The 15325-nt window shown below is 37.9% G+C and overlaps 1 pseudogene; it reads right to left on the bottom strand.

Moving 5' to 3' along the window:
• Nucleotides 1–15325, bottom strand: part of LOC138805446 (MTRF1L release factor glutamine methyltransferase-like) — a 408270-nt pseudogene that overhangs the window by 77821 nt on the left and 315124 nt on the right.

Below are 15325 nucleotides of genomic sequence, written 5' to 3'. Positions count from 1 at the left end.
ATGTCTAGGCTCTCTTCAATTTCCAAGATTCGATCTTCTGCATGGTCTAACCTGCTGTTGAGACTTTCTACTTTGTTTTTTATTTTTTTTCCTTCTAGTTGTTCAGCTCTGATGGCTTCAAATTCTTTGTTGAAGCTTTGTTTTAGATCTTGTATGAACTTCTTTACTTCTTTAACTTGGTGTTCTGTGTTTATTCTCAAATCACTTAATTGATTACTTGTGATTTCCTTGGACTCCCATTCCTTCTGTTGGGTTCCATTCAGCATTCCCTTTGTGGTCTCCTTGACTTCCTTCACATTTTTGTTAATGGATTCCAAGAATGCCTTTAGTGATCTTTGTGTATTCTCATCCTGCTCTTTCAATTCCTGTATTACTCTTTGATTAGCTTCCTCCCATTCGTGAGATTCCTGTAGTTCCCTTTGAGTGTTCTCAGCCTGCTCATGCCATTCCTGCCTTTCTCTTTGAGTATTCTCATGCTACTCACGCAAATCCTGTATCAGTTTTTGGGTAGCTTCCTCACGCTTATGGTATTCTTGTATAAAGTTTTAGATTGCCTCCTCTCTCTCCCTATCATGCTCATACAGAGTCCTTTCTATGTTTTCAATCTTTTCATTAATCAATGTTTGCCAGCAGTGTTTGTAGGGCTATTTGGGAACTCTCCTCTGGATTATTCATTATTTGTTCTGTCCCCTGGTTATCATGAGTGGGAATTGAGATACCCGGACTTGCCATTTTTCTTGTGTTTTTCCACCTTACTGAGCTCATTTAGGATGCAATTAAAACCAGTTTTGTGCTAGAACACTATGTTACGGCAAGCATCAACCAAAGTCTGTATTTGTACAGTTAATAGTCTGCAGATACAATGTAGTTCAACAGATACATCTATTCAACATCAAACAACTATATATTTATGGGCTATGAACCGCAAACAAGAATTTGGTATACGAGAAATTATTAGGGTTAGGAAGAGATGTGGGTAAAATATAGGAATAGAGTGATGTGGGAAGGTACAGGGAGTGTTAGCTAAGTCCTAACCTTAAAGCAGGCAATAGGTTGGATAGGATGAAAGAAGACAGAGAGAAAAAAAAGAAGAAAGAGAAAGGGAACAAAAAGAGACCAGAAAAAATAGAAAGGTAAAAATTAAAAATATTATACAGAAAGAAAAAAAATATTCAGAGAAGAACATGAATATAATGAAAGAAGGGGAGGGATATAAAGGAGATATGAAAAACTTAAAAATAAAGATACTTAAAATATTATATAGGTATTAAAATGTAGTACTGCTATTAAGGAATTTACTTAAAATATTATATAGGTATAAAGATGTAGTACTGCTATTAAGGAATTTACGTGTAAGAGGTTTTGAACTGAGTAATAAATTTGTGGATTAAATGTGTACACAATGGGGGATAAGGTCTAATAATCGACTACGGGTTTATCTGAGGATATGCAGAACAGCAATTAAGTCACATAAAGAACGAAATAGAAGAACAGGTGAAAATGATAAGAAAGAAAGAAAAAAAGATCAGAAGTTCAGTAGAGCTAAACAAAAAGCAAAACAAAACAAAACAAAAAAACAAAAACAAAAACAGAAAAGAGAAGAAAAACGCACACACACTTATACCCCTAAAATAAAATTCTAAGAGAAAAAAATTTACTAGAAAATATTTTTTTTCAAAAAAAGTTAAAATTAAAGATTACAAAAATTTTTTAAGAAAAAAAATTTTTTATGAAGGTACAACAAAAAAAAAAGTTCTTTGATTTTTTTGGGAGCGGTGGGAAAAATCCTGTGTCTCCCTTGTGTCCATAACCAGCCTTTTGTTGGAGTCTCTGGTCTTGTGTTCCTGTGGCTTGGTTGGTTACTCAAGTCAGTTTCTTGGAACAGGCAGAAAAATGCTCTGCGATCCTCCTCCCAGGTTCATTCAATGGGAGGAGATGGCTTTTTCTTCGAGTTTGGAGATGCTGTGATGAGGCTAGGTTCTGGGTAGAGTTGAGGCCTTTCAGCAAACAGTAGCTTTTCCCGGGAGCTGGATTGTGAGAAACTCACAGAGCCCAGCCTGGAGCCACTCTCAGGGTTTCTGTTTACTGAATTTCAGTTGATTGTGCAGGCTGCTAAAGGGAGGGGCAGCCTCTGGGTCTGATTACCCAGTGAAGAAAGCCACTCCTGGCGCTGGCAACCAAGCTGGGTGACTTTTCCCTGAGTGGAGCTGAGTCTGGCAGGTCAGGTTAGGCTCTTGTGATCTGCTAGATGACTCTAGATTTATTCCAGGGCCTGTGTTGGAGCTAGCAGCTCCGCCGGGCTTTGTCAGTATCCAAGATGGACATCTCCAGTACTGGTTGGGGGAGGGGTGGCCTTCCCTCCTCTGCTCCCTGAGAAGGAGTGAGAACATCAGGCTTGTACTCATGCCGAGTCTTGCTTCCTGGGTCATCTCTGGTCTGCGAACTGCAGGATGAAGATGTCTGCTCCTTGTCGGTTCTTGCTGGTGTTGATTGGAATCCGCTCTCAGGCTGTGTCTGGCTCCTTCGTCCTGGACTCTTTGTGATTCAGGTATGGCGGTGGCAGTTGCCGCTGCCACCATGGCCGCCGCCGTGGTGGCTGCTGGAAAGTGCTCAGGACTGTCTCCCTGCCTGTATTTTCTCTCTCTGGCCTAACTCTCTGTCCTGTGAAGGCACACTTGGTGTGGTTCTCTGGCTTAGGACTGTTCACTGGAACTCTAAAACTGCTTTCTATGCGAGAGCTTGTTTAGCCTCCAGCTTCTCCTCCACCATCTTCCTGGAACCTCCCTCAATTTCTCATTTCTTATAATATTTCAGGGCCCCAAATCCTTGAGATACAAGAATTAGCAGCAAGCAATTGTTTAATGCAAGGCAACTTAAAATGAAAGATGACGTCACAAAATCGAAAGAAAGTACTGTATTTCAAACTCAATTTACAGATGACCAGCCCATATGAATGAACAAGATCAGAAAGTATTACAAGATTATTTTTAATACCCCTCCCCTAATGATTAATGTAATATTTCAGTCTAGCTTAAGTGGTCCCAAAAATAGTTCCTGGAAGGATAGATCCGTGATTGATCTATCAAGCCTAGGAAAACTTGACTTAGAGGTCAAATGTAATTCAGCAAAACATTAATTGAGAAGATCGTTTGTGCTTCAATACACTGGTCCTTTAGTACAACTTGGTTCTGTGTTATAAAAATGTCATTCTCAAACCAATGATAACCTACATTTAATCTCCTGAAAGGGTATTCCTTTTCAAATAAACTTTTTGAAATTACACTTGCCAAAATAACATTTGCTAAGTAGATGACACTTAGTGACATTACGAGTTTTTCAAGTGTAGGGAGCAAGTTACAATAGAGTTGATTTCTTTACCCAGCACTAATGCAAAACAGGTTCAACCATTCATTAAAGTGCAGAAATGGTACCATGCACCATTTGTGTTGTTCAGTAGGTATCTTCCAGAAATTTGTTAAATAGATCATACTCCCATATTTCAACCCCAAACGTTAGCTAATAAAGTAAATTTCATCACTTAATAAGGGACATTTTAAAAAGTCACAAATACTTGCCTTATCATATGTTGTTTTGTTTTCCCTCTGTCTAAGATAGTTAGAAATATGTCTTTAAGTCTTGAATATGGGTACTCATCTGAGATGTGACAAAATCTATCTTCTATTTCTATCATATTCCTTTATAGTAGTAAATGTTAGTTTTCTTTATTCTCCAAAACTTATAGGTAGTATAAATTCTTATCCAATGTAAAATATAATAATCACACACCATTGTACAATGCCATTTATAAAAATTGGTAGTTAAGAATACATTCAAAGCCATTTTAAACTTTCTTGTTGACTAAAGATTAATCTGCAAATGGATGAGAATATAATCATGTCTAGGTGTTCCAAGTCTCCAGTCTTGCAAATTGTTATTGCAGATGAATGAATTATGGAAATATAACCTGACATCAGTTCAAGTATATGCAGGACAGAAACTCCATGGAATGTATATAAACGTTTCAAAGTACTAACAGACAATTTAGCAGAATGACTATCAGGAACTTGAAACCAAAGAGGAATAATAGTAAATACATAGAAGGAATGAACAATGGAACAAGGGGCAAGTACAGCTAGAATACTCCATGTACACATTTGAGAAAGGAAGTGGTAAACCAGAAATAAATCTTGTAGAAGGGATGGTTGAGAATGATAGAAGGAGTCACTGTGATCCAGGAGCAATGGATAATTAGGAGGACATATTTAGTTGTAAGACACTTGCACAACCTTTGGAAATTCAGGTAAAAAACACAAAAACAAACAAAAACACACAAAATCACCAAACAGCAATCTCTAGAGAGTACGAATATGACCTCTCAAAAATTTTAAGCAGTTAATGAAGTGAAGTCTTGGTAAAAGCAAACAAAACTGTTCAAAGCGGGCAGTTTAGCATAGGGGAGGATTCTGAACAGATTTAAATAGATTATCTAAGGTTATAAATCACCTATATCTGCTGCAAATATTAACTTTCTCCTATGAGTTCTCTTTGTCTGAACTGGATTCTCCAGTCCTGAGCCACAATGGGTAGCTTGTGAAGAAACAAGATGAAGAACCCATTACTCCACTGTAGAGAAAACAATCCTCTATTTTTTCTCTCATCTCTCTTCACTACTTTTTATTCATACTTTTAGGTCAATTCATTTTGAATTACATTTTCCTTCTTTATTCTGGCAAAGTAATTGGTCAAATAATTCACTAAATATTATTTGCCATTTTTTTGATTATGCTCTTTAATTGACTAAGCGAGTCCATTAAACTTTCCTCTTGCATTTGGTTGCCATGAAACAACATCTATGTTAATGTGGACAAATCTAATGTAAAATTTGTCTCCAGAAAACCAGTCCAAGGAGCTGTGATCACAAATACTGGGTTATATTTTTTTCTTTTTTCTTTTACCTTGAAAGTCTTCTTGTGTCTAAATTGCCCAGACAAATAAGTACTCCATCACTTTTTGTTTCAATCAATTCTAACCTCAAGGATATATTTTGCTAACGAGATGCTTAGAGGAAACCAAAAAAATACTCCATTTTTGTCTTCTCTCTTAAGACTCTCCTTAGATACCATATCAGGAGCAGTGAAGTTATTCTTTACAAAATTATTTCAATAGATTATTTTTCTCATGGTCTTGCATTTGATCACTAAGATGTATGGAGAAGAATAGAGTTAAATCACCCATACCTTTGAAGACAGGTCTGTTACAAAAGGACAACGCTTCTGTGTCCTACTTCTATGTCCTCCTCTTAGCTCTTCCCTGATTTTCTTGGCTTCAAGTCTAAGTGAAGCCTCAGCCACTGCTACATCTTCATGTTTTCTCTTTTAATACTCTTTTAAGTTGCCTCATTTGGATGTGGAATTTGTTTTCATGTCTTCATTCAATCAGTTCTGCATTGTAGTGAGCCAAATAGGCTCTGTAAAATCACTTTAGGTACCAAAAATATTAAGACAATCTATATCAAAAAGTTTTGGCTTCCATCTACTGCTGAATCCAATACACTTATCTAGGGCTTCTAAGAACACTATTTTCTAAACTTTCCCATTTGCTAAATTCTTTTCTGAACCCAAAACTATTTTTTTGGGGTGGGTCCGGTGATGGGGCCTGAAACTCTGGGCCTGGGCACTGACGAATCGAACCCAGGGCCTCATGCATGCAAGGCAAGCGTTCTATCACTGAGCCACCTTCCCAGTCCCTGAACCCAAAACTTTTTGGCTTATGAAATTAGAGAATTCTTCACTATCTCTTGTTAATAAGGATATTATATTTTGTGAGCCACTTAGAAGTATGAAATCATTGGTTTGAAGTACCCAATCAGATTTTTTTCTGTATTTCACTGCTTCACGTGCAAAGACATTGAGGAAAGTATTACAAACAGAAAAGTGTAAACCCAATAATCTCTTTCATTGTAGGGGGCATTTTCTCCCTAAATATTTTGACTCAAATTATTTTTGTATTTTTTTGTTTTTTTGTTTTTTTCGGGGTGGGGGTCCAGTCATGGGACCTGAACTCTGGGTCTGGGCGCTGTCCCTCAGCTCTTCAGCTCAAGGCTAACACTCTACCACTTAAGTCACAGCAACACTTCTGGATTTTTTCTTTTTGCTTATGTGGTGCTGACGAATCGAACCCAGGGCCTCCGGCATGCAAGGCAAGAGCTCTACCACTGAGTCACCTTCCCAGACTGACCCAAATTATCTGCTTGATAATTAAAGTTTAATTCACAAATTTTGATGTCTTATTTTTTAAGAATTTGAATTTAAATTCCACTACAACCTTGTTTCACACAGTGAGTAGATTTCCTGTGTAATGACAATTCTCAAGGGAACCTACTGGATTTATAGCAAGTTTTCTGAGGTTTGTTTAGTGTGAAAAAGAGCCATCTTTACCCACATTGCTTCCTCTCTACAATGTCTCCATGGATTACTTTGCATGAAAGCCTATTTTCCCAGGCAATTTTAAATTTTCTTAATAGGCTAAGGTGTTAAAATTTTTGAACAATTAAAATTTACCTGTCATAACTTTAAAACTCTTTTGAAATTCCTTTATCAGAATCGCGAATTCACCAAACCTAATACCACCTTTACAATCAAAAAGATAACATGTTGTTTTCATGATTTAGTGTTCATCCAACTATTATTTTCCAGTGTCATTGTTATGTGTGTATATGACCATATAAGCTGATGCTGAGAAAAACGAACTGCAAGATATGGAAACAGATTTTTATTTGTGGTCTTTGTTTTTGATGTACTATGTAATAGCTATTTTCTTTAGGATTTTCCCTATGGTTTCTCCCTGCTGTATTTGATTTTGGTACCCTGTGTATTGTGTACACATTTACCTTAACTAGGGAAGGGAAGAGGGACAACAAAATGGTGAGAGAAAGCAGAAAGGCAAACGAATGCAATAGCAATATTCACAAGACAATATTTTGGAAATGGACATTACAACTTGTGAGGGGTGAAGGGGGAAAGGAAAACTGTGAGAAAAATGAGGAAGAGGTAATAAGTTTGGAAAATTATGCCTTCACTACCTTACAAATACTGTAACCACACTGTACATCACTTTGATAATAAAATTTTAAACATAAGCTGCATAAAATATAATTTCACTGTATTGGTATAGTAAATATTATTCTTTATGTAGTAACTTTTTAAAAATCAAAACTATTTGGCTTCTAATTTGAATTAATTACCCTTTCTTTATCAGGAGGTCATCAATTTGAATGTTATCCATCTAGACAGTATTTTCACAATAAACTTGCCAATATTTTGAAAAAAGAATAAATTTAGTACATTCTCATACTAAAACTGAAAAGAGATTAATTACATGGAAACCCAAAACATTTCAAAGTAAATAAGTTGTTTAAAGGACAGAATATGTGTGTTATTAAAAATTCCTATGACTAATTATTCATTTTTAAATTATCAACATTCCATACCTGAGAGATTCAAAACAGTTCCTGTTTGCATGTTATGATCTTCTGCAGTAAGTACAGCTTCCAATGGGCTGTTACAACTTGAGAAGTCAACAGAAAAATAGCCACATTATTATAGAGGATAAGACTATGAAGAATCTGTAATAATTAATTCTTCAAGAGTAAGCAATTTTTTATCAGAGTAAGCTTTATTTGTATGAACATCAATCCCAAGATTTAAGCCATAAAGTCATCCTAGACCAACAATTTCCATCTTGTAAAAAGTGCACCTTAAAATTCCCTAATTCACATCATGAATAGCTTAACTCTATTGTGAAAAAATACTACACCTCTGCTAATGTGATGCCCTCCTTGTACAGGAAAGAATGCCACAATAAACTGAGCTGCATCATTTTTCCCCCAGTGGCATTCTTGAGATCAGAACACTTGCAAATATTATTCATATTTCACTTTTTAGCTATCATAGATATTCAGGATGCTAAGATCGGAAAATTATGGTTCAAAGCCAACTCAGACAGGAAGGTTTCTTAGATTCTTATCTCCAATAAACTTCTCAGAAAAAGCCAGACACAAGTGGCACTGAGGTTGAAGTGTTAGGGCACGAGCATTGAGAATAAACAGGCTTAGTGACAGTGTCCAGGCCCAGAGTTCAAGCTTTAGGACAAGCCAATAAAACAAAAACGAAAATGAAAACAAACCCCATACTTAGAATTTTTCTCAATGTATAACGAGGCACGTAATTAAGGAAATGGCTTCCTGTGTTACATATAGGAAGAAGAAAGAAGATGTCACACAATTACTCTCTTCACACCATATTATACCACACCCTCAAAAAATTGCTCTTTTCCCAAATTTATAAATTACTGTCATCCATTTGTTGGCAACTCTGTCTAGATTACTCACATTATCATGTTATACATGAACTGTTGGTATTATTTATTAACTAAGTTCTAATTATAACTCTCTTGAAAGTATATTCTAGGAAAATAGAATGCCGGTATAATTTGTGAATTTGTCAATTAAACTTTCTACTTAAAAAGACTTTTGTTGTATCCTATAAATTATGAAATTACAAAGAAAACCAAAATATTCATTTTAAATCTGAATTCTAGTTTAGCAAGGTCTAAAAAGTTCTACGTTAGACATACTTTGCTATTTCTCCAGGCTTAAGCTTTTGTAATCCTTCATCAGTTCTTTGGAATCTAACAGAATGATACTTACTTTCGCAATTTTGGGGGAGGGAATCATGAGCCATTTTGCATCTAGGTATGTTCTGTAATGAAGAGAGCATTTAAAACAAGTGAGGATTGTATATGTGTTGCATTTCAATAGGAAACTTGACTTCTCAAAACATGGTAATGAAATTAGCCCGAACTTCCAACTGTTTATTCCTTTATTGTTGTTTGGTTTGCTTTTTTGAGACAAAAGTATACTACCTGGTCCAGGGAAGGTATCACTATGTAATTCCACTCCTTAATCTCCTGTCTTAGTCTCCAGGATTGTACCACATTACCCTGCCATAGGTTGTTGGTTTATTTAATCTAGATAAAGACTAGCAATTCTGAACTTCTCCTATGATCTTATCCACTAGACTGACTGCTCAGACTGTTTATGTACTATTTTCAAAGATGTTCTAACATTTGACACAGGATATGAACATTTTCAGATGTACTTGCAGGGGTCTCTGATTCATTCCTCCATGGATCTGATCCCATTAATAATGATTACTTGAATCTCTTACTGTCTCTGGTCCCCAGCTATGTAATATTCTCAACTTTTTTAAAGAAAGTTCACTTGAGGGCTTTCTAATACTAAAAATTATCACTTGATTGTAGTCTTATTCAGGACATATTTTCTATTGTTTTCTATCTTTTCTACATATTCTGAGAATTGTTTCATTGTGTATTTGTTGTGCACATATAAGTGCTTCTCTGTGTATGTGTATGTTTGTATGTATTTATGCAAAAGTCTCAAGCTCTTATTCAGCAATCTTGCTCATGTCTGGGATTCCAGGTTTGCCTGATTAATTATAGGTAGTGTGTCAAAGCCTGTTCTGCCAAGGCTGTATACAAACTAAACTTCCCAGAATCCTTTACATCCTTAGGTTTTATTTTTCTAGGAGTATCAACTTTTAATCTACAAACATTTTTGTGAGTGTAAAGTGTAAGCTGTAGCACAGATTTTTAACTCAAGAATTCATATAAAGATAGATTAACATATACATTACATATCCTGAGTGTACACTGTTAGAAAAGTGATCGCAAGCCTAGTGGTGGTTGGTTATGAGGATTGGGGTTCAAATCCAGCCCGGGTAGGAAAGTCCTGAAGAATCTTTTCTCCAACAACTACCAGAAAACTGGAAGTGGCACTGTGGCTCAAGTGGTAGAGCAGTAGCCTTGAGCTGAATAGCAGAGGGACAGCTCACAGTCTCAGAAGTGAATTGCCATGACCAACAACAGCAAAAAAGAATATAAGAAAATGAAAGAAAATTAATGTGATCTTAGCCACCAGTTTCATTGGTAGTATAATCCCTGTTCTCTCAATATGGACTCTTTTTTTCCAGTTAAGTCCATGATCATATATCTGACTTGCATTGGAAACAGGATTATTCTTGCATTCTACTTTTTACGAATTTACGTGATTAGCAAGCATGATTTAGAAAGGGAGTGGCCTCATGCTTCATGTTCCACTTAGGAGTAATGCTTTATTTATATCACTCCCATAACTCTACATGCTGGACTTGACTTTATTGTTTCAATGCTGTCTTATTTGTAGAGTCTTCTCTATTGTATTGAACCCTTATACATAAACACAGAACTTCTCTTTCTCCTATTATTGCTATTATGTCTCCTACTGTGAAATCATGTATACTTGGGAAATTAATGCACAGCACAGACACTCAAAACAAATGATCTGAAACCCTTCTTCCCATTTAAAATTCGCCTTAATTTACAGAGCAATTAAGAAGTTTGAACTCAATATACTCATGGATAATGTATTTATAAGCAATTTAAATTTCACATTTTCTCTTTACTAAGTCTCTGAAACACATGTTACCACATGCCCAAAGGTGTCCTTGTAGTATTTCAATGAAGCCAGAAAACTTTCATTTTATCTGGAGCAGCACCATAGATTGTTACTGGAAGTGAGTGGAAGTAACTGTTACTAAAAGTGTAAACTGATCCCAGGAGAGGAATTGAACATAGAGGAATGACAAAATTCAAGTTAAGTTTTGTTTTCCTTTTTACAATACAAGAAAAGAATCCAAGGCTTGAAAGAAACTCTGTTCCTGACTTTTTTTAGTGTGTCCTTTACTCATATAAAACTTGTCTATAAACTTCTAATCTAGTTGAGTGTATTACAAAAGGAAACAATATGCCATTTGAAGGCCAACATAGGACAAAGGAAATAGCTTCATATTAAAAGTGGTCTCCTGCAAAGGAGCAAAGGCATGGAGGTTTTAAAGTGTCTTATGGATGGATGTTTCACTCCTGAGATGATTCTCTTGTTGCAGGAGTTATCAATTCCTTTAGTGTGGACCTGAGTTTTCCATAGCAATAAGGATTTCAAAAGAGCAGGATCCAGTGAGTATGATCAGTAAAAGGAGTCTCTTCTCAGACCAGTACTCCTATAAGAGGGTCCCAAAGAAATACCTGAGATTTCTTTTGTTTGCTTGTTTTTTTTTTTTAGTTTGTGCTGGTTCTGGGGCTTGAACTCAGAGGTTGGACCCTGTCCCTGTACAGTTGTCTTTCCTGCCTACCTGCCCCCTACTGACTGACTGACTCTACTGACTGAGCCAATACTCCACTTTTGCATTTTATGGTGTTTAATTACAGATAAGAATTTGACCAACTCTGCTGCCTGGGTTGGCTTTGAACTGAGATAGTAATAAATCTAAGTGACATCAACTTATGGACTTCTCTTTTGAACCGAGAAATATTAGATTAAGTTTATACTAAAGCTAATATTTGACAATTTTTATAAGAAGAGAATATGTTCAGAAACGAATCCATAACTTAAGTAACTCAGCAAAATTAGGTGCACTGAATCATTTTGGAATTATTTTCTTTGCTTGGGAAGATTACTATTGACTTTGTCATTCCTTTTGGGGAAACTTAAAGTCATTTTTGCACTTTTTCTGTTGGTCATGGAGCTTGAACTCTGATCCTGGGCAATGTCCCTCAGCTCTTCATCTCAAGTCCAGTGCTCGACCACTTTAGCTACAGCACCACTTCCTGATTTCTAGTGGTTAATTGAAGATAAGTGTTTCATGGACTTCCCTGACCAGGCTGTCTTTGAACCACAATCCTGAGGTCTCAACCTCTTGACTAGCTAGGATTACAGGCATGAGCCACCAGTACCCGGCTCCTATTTGTATTTAGTGCAGTTAATGACACTAAGTAGACAAGAATGGAAATCTTAATCAAATGATTTGACATTGCAGTTTTTAGAATAATTGAGGTAGCAATAAATATGTCTTCCTTTGCCATTTTGTTACATTAATGACTCAGAAGCTATGGGACCCTTACATTAGTAGCCTCTTCCATCTGTGTAGGTATATTTATTATCAGGAAATATTCATAGAGAAATTGAGAAAGACATATTTTTAGAAAGCACTGTATTTTTACAATAAAAAATAATAAAAAAAAAGAAAGCAAAGGAGACCAGGTATGCAAGAACAGCATAGAAAGGGATATATTTATCACACAGAGATTAAGAACTAGCCTAAGAGATTTAGAATGCTAAAGGCAATGAGGAATATGCCTAGTTGACAACTACTTCTTCAATAACCAAAAATGGTTCCCTAGAATGGTTTCTGCTATACCTTACTTACTATCATTTATTCCTTCCATCTGGAGTCATTTCTTCTCTTCTGTCACAACTGTTAATTAGCCTCTGCCATTTTGGTGACATGACTGGCCAAAATGGTTTCCAAATCTCACTTAGACTACCCTTCTCAATGAGATTAGCAGTGAATACTCAAAAGCCTGGAATCTTTGAATTTCCTGAATTAATCTTCACCTGACATCTAAGCACATTCCTGGCATTAATTGCAGTGACCTTATGAAAAAAAGTTTTTTTCAAGAAAGTATCCTAATATAGTTAAAGTGCATGAATTAGGACTATTGTCAGGTATCAGTTTGGAACCAGCAATTATATATTCCAAGTATAGGTTCTTTATTTTCATTTACTAAATGTTTGTTTTTTGTTGTTGTTGTTGTTTGCCAGTCCTAGGACATAAACTCAGGAATAGAGAATTATTCCTCAGCTTTTTTTCCCTTCAAGGCCAACCCTCTACCACTTGAGGCACAGCACCATTTCCAGTGTTTCTTTTTCTGTTTATGTGGTTCTGAGATATTCAACCCAGTTTCATGCATGCTAGGCAATCACCATACCATGAAGCCACTTTCCCACAGCCCTAAATGACTTTCTTAAGATGGCATTACATTTTTATTCTTTAACTATGTATCAATTTTGGCCAGAAATTTTTTTGCTAGAAAAGGACATTGAACCCAATACTGAGTACAGTAAGGCTAGATGGACAATGAATAACCGTCTTGGTCTAGCCAGGCACAGCAGGGCTTACCTCATGGAGCTGGTACAACAGACTGAGCAAGATATCTCCTGACCCACAGTACACCTCCAGGATGAGAGGGCCACAGGTTCCAGCCACATGGGGACGCTGGGCCACCTCCTCCAGCACCCATTCAACAAGATCCTGTGACAGAGAGAGAGAGAGAGAGAGAGAGAGAGAGAGAGAGAGAGAGAGAGAGAGAGAGAGAGAGAGAGACAGAGAGAGAGACAGAGAGAGAGACAGAGAGAGAGAGAGACAGAGAGAGAGACAGAGAGAGAGACAGAGAGAGAGACAGAGAGAGAGAGAGAGAGAGAGATTGAAAGAATGTCAGAATTACACTTAATCCTGGTGCAGGTGGCTCATACCTATAATCTTAAGTACACAGGAGGATGAAATATGAGATCATGGTTCATAGCAAACCCGGGCAGGAATGACTGTGAGACTGTTATCTCCAAAGAACCACTACAAAACCAGAAGTGGTGCTGTGACTCACGTGGTAGAGCCTTAGCCTTGAGCTGAGGAGCTCTGGGACAGGGTCCAGGCCGAGTTCAAGCCCCAAGACTGACAAGAAGTGGACTTCCCACCACAAGAATTGGACTGAATAGCACCCATTGTCCTAGGGCGCATGGCTGAGAAGTCAGGCCGTGCTTCCTCTCAGCTGGGAGTCATGAATAGGTCACTCAGCTACTCTGTGCCTCAGTTTCCCCAGCTGCAAAAGTGAACAAAGTGAAGGATCCCCTTCCTCATGGGGATAGGGAAATAATGAAAGAAAGCCATGTTTTGTTTCATAATCCCATGTCTGTCACACCATTAATAACAGATACCATCTTATCTCTTTCTGGGTATCTTACTGTCATATGCTCAGAGGATTTCTGAGAACTGTATCTGAAGGTCCCTCCCTTTGCCTGGCCCTGCTCCAGATACCCTCTGTATTAATCCCTTGATTCCTAACAACTGTCACATGAGGAGATTGAAGTCCAATGGTCAAGGCGCAAGCCAGAGCTTCACCTATGGTCAAGAATTGGCTGCCATGGACTGAGTTTGGGACAATCCCTCTAAACCAATGACAGAGCATGGCACCACATGTCTACAATTCCAATTACAGGGGACAAGACCTGGTGGCGCATGCCTATCACAGATAGGAAGACCATGATCCAGCCCAGCCTGAGCATATATTAAGTCACCATCTCAGAAATCCCCAAGACATAAAAGCTTGGCTTGAATGATAGAAGAGCTGACTGGCAAGCCTAAGGCCTTGAGGTCAAACCCTAATATACAAAAAATAACCAGAGGCCCAGTGCCGGAGGCTCTTGCCTATAATCCTAGCTACTCAGGAGGCTGAGATCTGAAGATCACAGCTCAAGATTTAAAGTAGCTTGGCTTCACCCTTCAGACATCATGATAAGACCTGGAGTCTGAGCTATGCTGTTGTACTCCATACTAGCAGGGCTCATATCCTTACTAAGTGTTGGCCATACTCTCTTTCCCCCTGGGAAGCCACCAACTTCAAGCCACACTCCCAGGTCCTCCCAAGCTCCCACTGCCACCAACCAGGCCCAAGAGAGTACACAGCTCCAGGGAACAGAGATCCCTTGTTCTTGTAATTTAACAATGCTGAGTCCCCTTCAAGCCTCTCACCCTTCCAGGCCCCCAGACCTCAGCTGTGAAGCCCATGCACCCCCGAAAGAAAGCAGGTAGAAGTTACCAAAAGCATCCAGCCTCCTTGTTACAACCCAATTCTACACACATACACAAACACACACACACACACACACACACACACACACACACACACACACACACACACACACACACACACACATATTCAGAATGGTGACAGAACAGAACACTCTTCCTTGTAGCACCTGCAATTTGCCAACAGATCACTCACCTTAGTACAGTCAGGCTGTACAAAGAGAAACATGACCTCTCTTTCTCTGTCTCTGTCTCTCTATGTATGTCTCTCTGTCTCTCTGATCTCTCTGTCTCTCTTTGTCTCTCCCTGCCTCTGTCTCTGTTTCTGTCTCTGACTCTCTCTGTCTCTGACTCTCTGTCTGTCTGTCTGTCTCTCTCTCTTTCACACATACACACACACACACACACACACACACACACACACACACACACACACACACACACACACACACACAGAGCTGTGCATCTCCTGAGTTTGTTGGAGACCTGATGGACCGGGAGCACCAGCAGAAGCTGGTAGACATGGGAAATGTGATCAACTTGTGAGAACTTTAGACAGTTGGGGGCGG

This window comes from Dipodomys merriami, unplaced genomic scaffold, assembly GCF_024711535.1.
Source record: "Dipodomys merriami isolate MVZ:Mamm:240054 unplaced genomic scaffold, mDipMer1.0.p SCAF_393, whole genome shotgun sequence".
Taxonomy (NCBI): Eukaryota; Metazoa; Chordata; class Mammalia; order Rodentia; family Heteromyidae; genus Dipodomys; species Dipodomys merriami.
This window is presented reverse-complemented; position numbering and strand designations above follow the sequence as displayed.